The sequence below is a fragment of the Rhinoderma darwinii genome, chromosome 5, assembly GCF_050947455.1.
Source record: "Rhinoderma darwinii isolate aRhiDar2 chromosome 5, aRhiDar2.hap1, whole genome shotgun sequence".
Lineage (NCBI taxonomy): Eukaryota > Metazoa > Chordata > Amphibia > Anura > Rhinodermatidae > Rhinoderma > Rhinoderma darwinii.
The window spans coordinates 104,100,438-104,113,311 of record NC_134691.1 but is presented as its reverse complement, the minus strand read 5'-3'; the positions used below and the strand labels follow the sequence as shown (position 1 = coordinate 104,113,311).

At 41.4% G+C, this 12,874-nt stretch overlaps 1 protein-coding gene across 3 annotated transcripts in view; it reads left to right on the top strand.

Annotated features, from left to right (window-relative positions):
• GREB1L (GREB1 like retinoic acid receptor coactivator) overlaps positions 1-12,874 on the top strand; it is a 203,514-nt gene that overhangs the window by 60,843 nt on the left and 129,797 nt on the right. For 2 of the 3 annotated variants that reach the window (XM_075826362.1, XM_075826364.1), the window contains exon 2: positions 5,020-5,092. The exons of the other annotated variant lie outside the window; for it this stretch is intronic. The gene's annotated coding sequence lies outside the window, so the exon portion shown is untranslated. The remainder of the gene's footprint in view (positions 1-5,019; positions 5,093-12,874) is intronic. 3 annotated transcript variants of the gene reach the window in all.

The window sequence follows — 12,874 nt, the reverse complement described above, 5'->3', positions numbered from 1 at the left end:
GCCGTTTCATTGTAGTTATCTGTGGGGTGTCCATACTCGGACCCCCACCGATCAAACTTCTTACAAAAAGTTTATTGGGGAGGCACAAATGAAATATTTGGAAAGCGGTGGAAGTACAGTGCATGTGAGAACTGCCTGAAAGATCCGTGCTGCAGTTTTTGGAGCAGTTTGTTATGGAATTAAAATTTGAAAATAACGTTACATTATACATAGTTTTCTGGATGCACTTACAATGCTTCTTAGTGGTAAAACATTGATGGTCTTGTAATGTCTATGGGTAGATTACATGTGCGATAATGAGGTAAGAAGTTTAAATGGTCTGGACTCACCCCACTTTTCAATATAAATGGAGTGAAGAAGAGCAAAAAATTATTTCATTGTGTAGTAATGATGGATGTGTTTTCCAGTCTAGATTTCTCCTCCTGTGATCTGGACTTGGTGCTGCCTTTTGTTTTTGTTCATTCAGGCAATGAGGAACTCTATGTGGGTGTATTTAGTTTCTCTGTTGTTGTGAATCTATACTGTGTGTGAGGACTAATTTTTTTTTCCTTCTCTATGTACATCTCCTCTAAGGTAAGCTGGTTAAAAAAAAAAAAGCTGTCATATCAGGGTTGTTTAGTGGATGTCTGCATCGTGAAAGCGAACATTGAAGTGCTGGAAGCGGTGTTGGTCCTGAGAGTGTTGTCCTTGGTTTTGTCAGGTCATACTGACATGATGACGACTGTACATAACATTTCTACACCTTGCACATTAATGGGTTTTTCAGAAACAGTTTTTTTTTTTCTCTATTTACTGCTCCTTATCTGTATTTACCCATCTAGACTTGATTAAACTTTTTTTTATAATTTATTTTATCTATAGTTAGAGGCTGTCACCAGATTATAAGTGCCCTATCTCCTACATAATGTGATCGACGCTGTAATGTAGATAACAGCAGTGTATTTTTATTGAGAAAAAGATAATTTTTGACGGAGTTACGACCTATTTTAGCTTTATGCTAATGAGTTTCTTAACGCCCAACTGGGCGTGTTTTACTTTTTGACCAAGTGGGCGTTGTGGAGAGAAGTGTAAGACGCTGACCAATTGAAGTGTTTAGACAGTGAATAGACATTCCACGGGCTGTCTATTCACAATCTGTGCAGTTCGTTACTGTTTCCATGGTAGTTACAGCAGAGGAAGCGTAATCTCGCGAGATTACGCTGTAGATGACGGGTTACAGCCTCTGACTCTGTCCTATTGGCATGAAGTTGCTTCATACAGCATGAGACACGTTCTAGAGGGAAAGGGGATAACTTCAAACAGCCATATCTTGGGCTGTGGACCACCTAGATCAGCTGTGGAATATGAAAGAGGAGATTGTAATCTTTCATATGGCACCAGGATCGCAGTTCTAGCTGTGACACAACTAGAGATATCACCAGTTGGGAAAGGAAGTGGTATACTATAAGATCAGGCTGTGTGGCTGGGCAGGGAAGGGGGAGAAGCTGTATGCTGATTGGACAGCGTCATACAGAAAACATTACACTGCCCAGAGTGAAAAGAAAGAGTCACCTCCTATTTGGCTATTAGAGCCACATTAGCTTATTTAGAAAAATGGTCGTAACTTTGCAAATAATAAACATTTAAAACCTATCACACTGTAGGACGCGATGTCCATTCACAATCTCGACACTTCGGTAACGTTTGTGTGGGACTTAAAGGGAATGTGGCGCTAGAATTTTTTTTATTTTTTTTAGTTCAACAGTTAGTGTATGAATGCTTAAACACTGTCCAAATTGTTTTCATTTTTTCACGAGGCAGGAAATATTATAAATTAGATTCTAATTTATAACATTTCCCAGTGCTGGTCACTAGATGGAGCAATTCCCAAAATTGCAGCATTGCATGTGGTAAAGCAACCACATTGCTTTATGCTGCAAAATTTGGGAATACTCACTCGCTCTAGTGAGCTCACAGAATCCCCCCTCCTTTATCCTGGCTAGTGCCGTGAGAAAGGAGGGGATTGAACGGTCAAACCTCCTACACTGTGTCGCCATTTTTTGATCTAACACAGTGTAGTAGGTTAACATACAGTAGTAAACACACAGTAAAACACGTACATACACAGACCTAACTTACCTGCTCCTGCCGCCGCTGGTCCGTCGTCCGCTCCAGTCTGCTCCCTCCGCTCCTCGTGCTTGCTTCAGAACACAAGTCCGGAAGCCGCGACCGGAAGTCGTCCTCTCAGTCTGGCTGCGGCTTCCGGTCGACATGAACATGGCGCCGGATTTCGCTCTAGCGAAGACCTGACTTTTGGTCTGTGTGGGAGCGGCCGGCGCATGCGCCGCTCCCAAACAGACCCCGTACGCTATAGTGGATGGAACGGCTCCCGTTCGCATTCTCTATCGACATATACAGAGATGGCAAAAAAAATGGCAGCCCCCATAGAGAAGATAAAGTTAAAAAATATAAAAAAGTAAAACACAAACACACACATAAATAAAAGATTTTCTAATAAAACACTAAATGCAAATTGATATCAAAAATGTTTTTTTCGTGACACTCGTCCTTTAATGATAGCAAGCGTGATCTCGCGTGATCACGCTGTAAGCTGTCATTTACAGCGTGATCTCGCGAGATTACGCTTGCTGTGCTGTAAGTCCCACACAAATGTTACCGAAGTGTCGGCATTGTGACTAGACATCGCGTCCTGGCTGGAGGTGATGTCTATTCACTCTCATGGCACCGCTCATATTGCTGTATCATCCCTCTATTTGTACTTGGGAAATCATTCTCATTCCATCGCACTTGTTTTTTATCCTTTTGCCAATAAAACTTGGAAGAAGATTCCTATTTTAAACAGACCTAAAGAACCCAACCCTGGATCCAATTTTTGTCTCTTCCTATGCATGTACGTGTGCCGACACGGGGATCCGTGCGTGAGTGACTCTATACATCCATGATAAGGTGAGCTAGAGGAACCCTCCTATTTTTTTCTCACTCTCAAGACACTTTAGTAACGTTAATGTGTGAGTATGTGACTGCACATCATGATCTAGCAAGATCACGATGTGCTGAGTACATGTATGTCGCTGATTGGTCATACAATTCTCTCCACAAGGTCCAGAAACTCCTTAACATAAATCTAAAATAGGTCATAACTTGGTCAAAAATTATCTTTTTCTAAATAAAAACAACTGCTGTAATCTACATTACAGTTCCGATCACATCATGTACAAGATAGGCCACTTATAATGTGGTGACAGATCCTGTTTAATGTCTAACCTTTAAAAGGCTTATGGTGCCCATGTCATTCAGGACAAACCTAGGCTGCAGTTCCTGGAGATGTTATCTAGTCCTCACTCACCATAGTATGCTTTATACTAAGAGCATCTGTCACTCCAGGCCATTGTCTCTAAAGTGAACTGCTTCCACCAAATTGTGAAACAAGAAAGGTTTTGATGATTCGGAAGACCATGGAACAGACCAGACAATGCTGTTAGAAATCAAAAGTAAGCCTTTACTTTGGGGAAAAAAACCAAAGATGGATTGCATGTCCTATACTAAAGCTCCTGAAAAGGGAGATAGTCATGCAGTTCCTTGTCCAAGGTGGTCCTTTCCCATTGATATCTGTTTCGCGTGTATCTTCGTATTATCTGCTTTCCTAGCTTTCATGCTTTGTGTTTACGTTTATTGTGTAGTAGCATAGAACATCTTTTTATGCTTTGAAATACGCTGTTTTATACTACATATATAATAACTTGACTCCAGATTGCTAACATTTATATAATGGTAAAAAAAAAAATAATTGGAAAAAAAGGGTCACTTTTTTTAGAAAAAATTTATTTTTAACTCTCGCGCTTTTCACCCATTCCTGACCACCCACTGACTTTTGACGGCGGGCAGTGCAGGTCCCGTTTCTACAGAGCCCTCTTGACGTCGCTGTAGAAAAGGCTTATGTTACTAACAGCTCCTGTACTTAAAACAGCCTCCTGAACATGGATCGAAGGGAAAAAACAAAAATGTCTACAAAAAGTTATTTGGTGTAAAATGAATTTTATTGCCTAGACATTACATAAAACAACCTACAGAATTGGGTTTTTCCACGACAATAATGACCTGAAAAAAAGTGAATTTAACAGGTTATTTTGCATAAAACAAACCAAATTAAAAAAACGCCTAAAATCCCTTTTTTTGTGTATTCACGACGCAAAAATAAATAACACACTGGTTTTATTTGTACCCCCCCAATCGGCGCAGGAAAAAATAAAAATAAAATTTCTCCCTCATATAGCCACGTCAATGGAAAAATTGAAACGTTATGGCTGCTGAAATGCACCGGAGCAAAAACAAAAAATGTAACTGGTCATTAAGGCCTTTTCAGGTCTGGTCAGTAAGTGGTTAATTGAAGTCAGCACGATATTGTACACCATGCGTGTGTCGAATATTAGTACTAGGTCTCGCTGAGTTAAAAGGTTCTCAAAAGAACTCAAACCGGAATGATCAGCAACCGCTGAGACTTTAATGGTGTAAATAATGGATGAAAGCATGAGTAGCAACAAAGGAAGTCTGCGTATTTATGGAGATGTTTTCTAAATGAAGGGCTGTGGCCCAGGGTCAAAGGTCTTTGTGTATTTTCTTCGTATTTGACGGAATACTAATATCTCCAACACGTGCCGCACACTTCACCCGCTAGTGGAGTAAAATGCTCATTTGTGTCCATGAATGGCAGGATTGGATTACAGTTGTTGTAGATTTGGAATAATTAAGGTGCTTGTGAAATCCTACTGTTTTTTTTTTGTTTGTGTTTTGTTTGTTTTTGTTTTTCATGCAATGTAATTGACAAATTTTAGAATGTCAGGTAGTCTCTCCTTTTCTCAGGAGAGATGCTGTTGGCGTCTCAGACTTTAAGCACCACTTAGAGAAGCTATCCTTTTATTAAAGAGGCCAGCAGAAAAGTCACCTATGTAGTCTAAAACTTGTCTTTAATCTTCGTGTTGCTTTTTTACAATGAATCGTTCTTACTGATTTACATTTTAGGTTCTGGTGAAGTGCCCTACAACACGTGAACTGCTAACTATGCCTTTTATCTAGTCCAACTGAAATCAATAAGGTAGGTGAAAATGAATGTGCATTCGTTTTTCTTAAATGTAAGGATCGTTGTAATATGTCATCTTTAATGCTACACCCATTAATTAACAGAAATGTGTTCCATCATTTAGAACATTTATCATTTCACATCTTTAAAGGATCCATACAATTATTCGTTATTCCACTGCATTTAAAATAAAGATATAAGCCATTTAGGACACTTGAAAGTGGCTGATCTCCTAGCAGAATGAAGATTCAGGTTTTTATATTTTCCCACCATGATAGATAGATCGATATATAGATTATTAGGGATCTGATATTTGTTTTTCACGTGAAGCTCTAAATCTTTAAATATAAAAATTTCACTGACTTGCTCTTTCTATGTTAAAATAAAGAAATAAAATAAAATAATCCGTGATGGAGCGGGTTCACTAGCTGAGCTCGCTCCATACGCAGTAGGTGTTAGCTGTCCGGGATCGAAGTTAACTGATTCTGGCTGTTAAAATACTTACAGCTCTTGCACATGAGCGAGATCGGGCTGTGAAAAATGGTCTGTGTGTCAGTCGGATTTCCTAGCCCGACCGCGGTACATGTGAACAGGACTTTTATGATGCTAAGAGTCTCTGCTGTTCAGTACTGTATAATTTTGTTCAGTACAAACCAGCAGTTCTGTGGGGGAGGCAGAATCTCCTAGCATCGCAAGGGCGGATTTACACGAACGCAATATACGTCCGTGCCACCCGCGTGTTTTTCACGCGTGTCGCACGGACCTATGCAAGTCTATGGGGCAGTGCAGACTGTCAGTGATTTTTGCGCAGCGTGGGTCCGCTGCGTAAAACTCACGACAGGTCCTATATTTCTGCGTTTTTCGTGCATCACGCACCCATTGAAGTCAGTGGGTGCGTGAAAATCACGCGCACCACACGGAAGCACTTCCGTGGGACGCGCGTTGTTCGCGCAACTGCAGTCAAAAGTATGTTTGGAAACAGAAAACCACCACGTGCTTTTCTGTTTACAAACATCCAAACGGAGTGTCATAATGATGGCGGCTGCGCGAAAAGCACGCAGCCGCACATCCTATGTGATGACACACGGAGCTGTTAAGTGCGCAAAAACGCACACGCTCGTGTAAATCCGCCCTTGGTGTGTGTGATGTCAGGAGTCCCGTTCACCTGTCCCGTGGTCGGGCCGGGACACGGACTGGTTTTCACGGCACGATCACGGTTGTTTGCATGAGCGGTCAGATGCTGCGGTCTATAGCAAATGTGGTATCTAACCCATTAGAAATAGGTGGTAGCCCCCTATGTCACTCCATCGCCTTCCTCCAATGGTTGTCATGTTTGTGCTTCTATGAAGTCCTGCCAGAGCCATTTTCCCCGGAAAGTAATGTAAAAAATAAAAATAGTTGGTATCGCCGCATCTGTAAAAGTTCCAACTACAACAATATAACATTATTTAACAGGCCAGTTAAAAAATAAAAAAGCCAGAATAATTTTTTTGGTCACCTTTGGTCCCAAAATAAATTTGGGAAGAAAAAGCTCTATGTACCCCAAAATGGTACCAATAAACACTACAGCTTGCTTTGCAAAAGACAAGCCCTCACACTGCTCAATCAATGGAAAAGGAAAAGCGTCAAGTTATGGCTCTCAGAATCTTGCGACGCTGTATTTTTTATTTTTTTTAATTTTATTTATTTTTTTAACAAATAGTTTATTCTTTGTAGAAGTAATAAAAAATATTTGAATTTGGTATCCCTGTAATCGTATTCACCTGCAGAATAAAGTTAACATGTAGTTTTTACTGCATAGTGAATGCTGTAAAAACTTAACTCAAAAAAATAATTGAAGAATCTGTTTTTGTTTTTTTGTTTTTTTTTATTCCACCCCCAACGTTTTTTTTCTTGAGTACAATAAATGTTGCCGTGGAAAACGACAACTTGTCCCATCAGAAACAACCTGTCATACGGCTGTAGGAAGGAGAAACTAAATGAAAAAGCTAAAAATGTAATGGTGCTGAAGGGGTTAATATAACTTAAAGAAATATTAATAAGTGAAATAAAAACCTCAGAAGTGACTTTTTTTAAATTTTTTTAAATGTGATACTATTGTGCACTGTATGCGGCTATCCTTGTATAATCTTCTGAACTTGATCACTCTGTCCTTGTCACATTCATCCTTGGACTGCGTGTTTCCGAATGGCTGTTTCTGTTTTACAGACGACCGCAACCAAATAGCAAACACTGCTACAAACAAAGCTGTATAGATAGAATTCCGTCTGGTCTGGAATTTTGAGGTAGATTTCTTTCTGCCAGCACGCCGTTTGCCGCGATTTTCGCTGTGTTTTTCGCCGTGGCCTTTGAGTGCCGTGGGCAAACACGCCGTGACATACGCTTTCTCTGCCTCCCATTGATGTAAATGGGAGGTCAGAGACGTAAACACCCCAAGATGTGGCATGTCGCTTCTTTATCCCGCTAGACAATTTTCCGTTCACGGAAAAAAAATGCCACCGCCTCCCCTTGAAATCAATGGGAGCCATTTTCGGCAGGTTTTTGGCACGTTTTCCGATGCGGTTTCCACGTCAAACGTTTCAAAACTCTGTGTGAACAGGGCCTTAGGGTTTGTTCACGCAGTTTTTGCAGGCAGAAATTCTGCTGGAAAAATAATCACCGGTCTTTTTTTAAGTGACTTAAAAAAAACCCGGAGATAATTTTTCCCGCAGAATTTTTCACACGTTTTTTTTTCGTGATTTTAGACATATTTTTTTGTTAATTTTTTTTCCTATTTTTTCAAGAGACAGAGAATAAACCGCAAGCGTTTTTGCCGAAAAACGCGGCAAAAACGTGTTTATTTCCATCTCCCATTGATTTCAATGGGGGTTTTTAGGCGGAAAATGCCTCGACATGGCATGTCGCTGCTTTTTCCCGCGAGCTGTTTTTTTTTTTGGTCGCGGGAAAAAAAGCCTCCACCTCCCATTGGGAGTCAATTTTGGAAGTTTTTTGCCACGGTTACCGCTCCCAAAAATCGGTGTGAACAGGGCCTTAGGCAGGCTTTATCTGTCCATATATCTTGTATGACAAAAATCTGCATCACAAGGGTAAAAAAAACATAATTTAGTCTTTTGATTTACAGGGTAGACCAAACATTCTTTATCTTGATACACTGCTTGACGTAAGGGACGGTTTCAGTTAGAAAACAAAGCTTTTAAGATGAACATATAAAACCTTGAATGTTTTAAATGCTATAAGTGTGTGTTCACATCAGTGTCAGGTTTCCCTTCATTGGTTCTGATCAACCTTTCGGTCGGAGGAACCGATGAACAGAAAGCCAAACGGAAATTAACCCCTTCCCGACATTTGACGTAAATGTACGTCATGGAAAGCATTGACTTCCCGCAAAATGCCGTACATTTACGTCAAATGTTTGGCACCGGCTCAGAGTCGGTGCCATCATCGTCGGATCTCAGCTGTATCTTACAGCTGACATCCGACTGTAACGGCGGGGACCGAAATTAGCTTCGATCCCCGCCATTAACCCCTTAAAGAGGCTCTGTCACCAGATTTTGCAACCCCTATCTGCTATTGCAGCAGATAGGCGCTGCAATGTAGATTACAGTAACGTTTTTATTTTTAAAAAACGAGCATTTTTGGCCAAGTTATGACCATTTTCGTATTTATGCAAATGAGGCTTGCAAAAGTCCAAGTGGGTGTGTTTAAAAGTAAAAGTCCAAGTGGGCGTGTATTAGGTGCGTACATCGGGGCGTTTTTAATACTTTTACTAGCTGGGCGCTCTGATGAGAAGTATCATCCACTTCTCTTCAGAACGCCCAGCTTCTGGCAGTGCAGATCTGTGACGTCACTCACAGGTCCTGCATCGTGTCGGACACATCGGCACCAGAGGCTTCAGTTGATTCTGCAGCAGCATCGGCGTTAGCAGGTAAGTCGATGAAGCTACTTACCTGCAAACGCTGATGCTGCTGCAGAATCAACTGTAGCCTCTGGTGCCGATGTGGCCGACACGATGCAGGACCTGGGGCAGGAAGTGAGTGACGTCACAGTGTGATCTCTCGAGAACACGGCTGTGTCTGCACTGCCAGAAGCTGGGCGTTCTGAAGAGAAGTGGATGATACTTCTCGTCAGAGCGCCCAGCTAGTAAAAGTATTAAAAACGCCCCGATGTACGCACATAATACACGCCCACTTGGACTTTTACTTTTAAACACACCCACTTGGACTTTTGCAAGCCTCATTTGCATAACTACAAAAATGGTCATAACTTGGCCAAAAATGCTCGTTTTTTAAAAATAAAAACTTTACTGTAATCTACATTGCAGCGCCTATCTGCTGCAATAGCAGATAGGGGTTGCAAAATCTGGTGACAGAGCCTCTTTAAGTGCTGCACTTAAGGTGTTTGCAGCTCATCGGAGCCCCAGCAATGAAATTGCCAGGGTTCCGGTGGCTGCAATGGCAACCGGAGGCCTAATACTGGCCTCCCGATCTGCCTAGCACCGAAGCCGGTCAAGATCCGCCCGGCGGCGGAGCCTGATCGGCTTCCGTAGCTGCCGGCAAGATGGCGCCGGGTCAGGAGCTGATCCGGCGTCATCAACGGTGGAAGTCAGCTGTACTGTACAGCTGACATCCACCTGTAACGGCAGGAACCGGAGCTAGCTCCGATCCCTGCCATTAACCCCTTCGATGCAGCAATCGAAAGCGATTGCTGATCGTAGCGGTTACTAGCAGATCGCCAGCCCTTAGAGGCAATCGGGACTGGCGACTGCTGTTATGGCAACAGGAGACACAATGGTCTCCTGCTCTGCCATTACGGAAGCCGATTTAGGCCCCGCCGGGAGGCGAAGCCTAATCGGCTTGCTGTCAGTGAATGACTGACAGATCTAATACATTGCACTACATAGGTAGTGCAATGTATTAGAAAAAAAAAAATCTGAACGTTGGACCTTCAAGTCCCCTAGTGGGACTTGAAGAAAAGTGTAAAAAAAGTATAAAAAAGTGCAAAAAATAAAAGTTTGAAAACAATAAAAGTTTCAAGTAATCAAATAAAACACAATCCCCCTTTTACTCTTATCAAGTCCTTTATTATTGAAAAATAATAATAAACCATATGTATTTGGTATCGGCACGACCGTAACGACCTGAGATATCAAAATATTATATTATTTATTGCACGCGGTGAACAGTGTAAAAAAAAAACGTAAAAAACTTTACCAGAGTTTCTGTTTTTTGGTCACTTTGCCCTACAAATATTAGAATAAAAAGTGATCAAAAAGTTGCACGTATCCAAAAATGTTACCTATAAAAACTATAGCTCGTCCCGCAAAAAACAAGCCCTCATACACATCCGTCGACAAAAAAATTAAAAAGTTATGGTTCTCACAACTTGGCGACAGAAAAAATATATTCTTTTTACAAAAGTAATTTTATTGTGCAAAAAGTTGTAAAACATGAAAAAGTGCTATAAATTAGGTATCGCCGGAATCGTACTGACCCGCAGAATAAAGTTAACATGTAATTTATAACGCATGGTGAACGCTGTATAAAAAAAAAGAAAAAAGCTGTGCCAGTATTGCGTTTTTTTGTTTACCTGGCATCCCAAAAAATAGGATAAAAGGTGATCAAAAAGTCACATGTACCCCAAAATGGTACCAATAATAACTACAGCTCGTCCCGCAACAAACCAGCCCTCATACTGCTACGTCTATGAAAAATAAAATTAGTTATGGGTCCAATAAGTCAGGAAATAAAAAAATATGCAGTTGTGCCCGAGGGGAACATTTCTTCAGTTTCAAGAGGCGATTTATCAAGGACCTAAAATTAGGGAACCAGGAAGGGGAGAGCCCAAACATATCCGCTGGAAGCGACGGTGCCCGTATTATACCAGGACAACACTTCCCAGAAAAATTCCCCAAACTACAAAAGGTGCGGAGTGTGGACCAAAAGGGGGATAAGAAATGACACCATTTATCAGTGCGACACTGGCCTGTGCAGAAAGGATTGCTTCACAGCGTAACACACATCTATGGATTATTTTTATTTTTTTTATACCACCTGACTATGCCCCTTATATACTCCGCCCCGCTTACATGTACCCCCACATTATAAAACACCAGCAATACTCAAACAAATATAGTACCAAGCAAAATCCGCTCTCCAAAAGCCAAATGGTGCTCCCTCGGCTCTGAACCCTATAGTGTCCCCAAACAGCAGTTTCCTTCAACATATATGGCATCGTCATACCCGGGAGAACCCTTTTAACAATTTTTGGGGTGTGTGTCTCCAGCGTCATAAGCTGGGCATGACGACATATTTGCCACTGAATGGCATATCTAGGGAAAAATATAAATTTTTAATTTGCACCATCCGCAGCGCATTCATTTATGGAAAAGACCTGTGGGGTGAAAATGCTCACTACACCCCTTAATAAATTCCTTGAGGGGTGCAGTTTCCATAGTGGGGGTCACTTATCAGGGGTTTCTTTTTATTATTTCACATCTGAGCCTCTGCAGTTGTTAACCAATACTTTGTAAATCGCCAAATTAGGCCTCCACTCCGCATGGTACTCTTCACTTCTGAGCCCTGTCATATGTCCAGACAAAAGATTAGGGCCACATGTAGGGTGTTTCTAAAACCGGGAAACACCGCATAATAATTAGAGAGCTGTCTTGTTATGGTGGCACAAGCCGGGCACCACATATTGGCATATCTATGGAAAAAAATCCCATTTTCACTCTGCAACATCGAGTGAACACTAATTTCTACAAAACACCTGCAGGGTTAAAATGCTTACTACACCCCTTGGTAAATGCATTGAGGGGTGTAGTTTCCAAAATGTGGTCACTTCTGGGGGGTTTCCACTGTTTTGGGCCCACAGGCGCCCAGAAACCAATCCAGCAACATCTGCACTCCAAATGGCGGTCCTTTCCTTCTGAGCCCTGCCGTTTGCCCAAACAGCAGTTTATGACCACATATGGGGTATTGCCGTACTCGGGAGCAATTGCTTTACAAATGTTGTTTTTTTTTTTTCGTTTATTTGTTGAGAAAATGAAAAAATTTGCGCTAAAGCTACGTCTTATTGAAGAAATAGGACTGTTTTTATTTTCAGGGCCTACTTCCAATAATTTCTGCAAAAAACCTGTGGGGTCAAAATGCTCACTATACCCCTAGATAATTTCCTCAAGGGGTATAGTTTCCAAAATGGGGTCACTTGTTGGGGGTTTCCACTGTTTTGTCACCTCAGGGGCTTTGTAAATGTGACATGGCCTCCGCAAACCATTCCTGCTAAATGTGAACTCCAAAAGCCAAATAGCGCTCTTTCCCTTCTCAGCCCTGCCGTGTGTCCAAACAGCCGTTTATTACCACATGTGGGGTACTGTTTTACTCGGGAGAAATTGCTTTACAAATTTTGCGGTGCTTTTTCTCCTTTAGTCCTTGTGGAAATGAGAAAAAAAATCACTAAACCTACATTTTCTTTGAAGAAATGTTGTTTTTAATTTTCACGGCCTACTTCCAATAATTTCTGTAAAAAACCTGTGCGGTCAAAATGCTCACTACACCCCTAGATAATTTCCTTGAGGTGTCTAGTTTCCCAGATGGGGTCACTTTTGGGGGATTTTTACTGTTTTGTCACTGCAAGAGCCCTTCAAACCTGACATGGTGCCTAAAATATATTCTAGCAAAAATAAGGCCCCAAAATCCACTAGGTGCTCCTTTGCTTCTGAGGCCGGTGCTTCATTTCAGTAGCACGCTACGGCCACATGTGGGATATTTCCTAAAACTGCAGAAACTGGGCAACAAA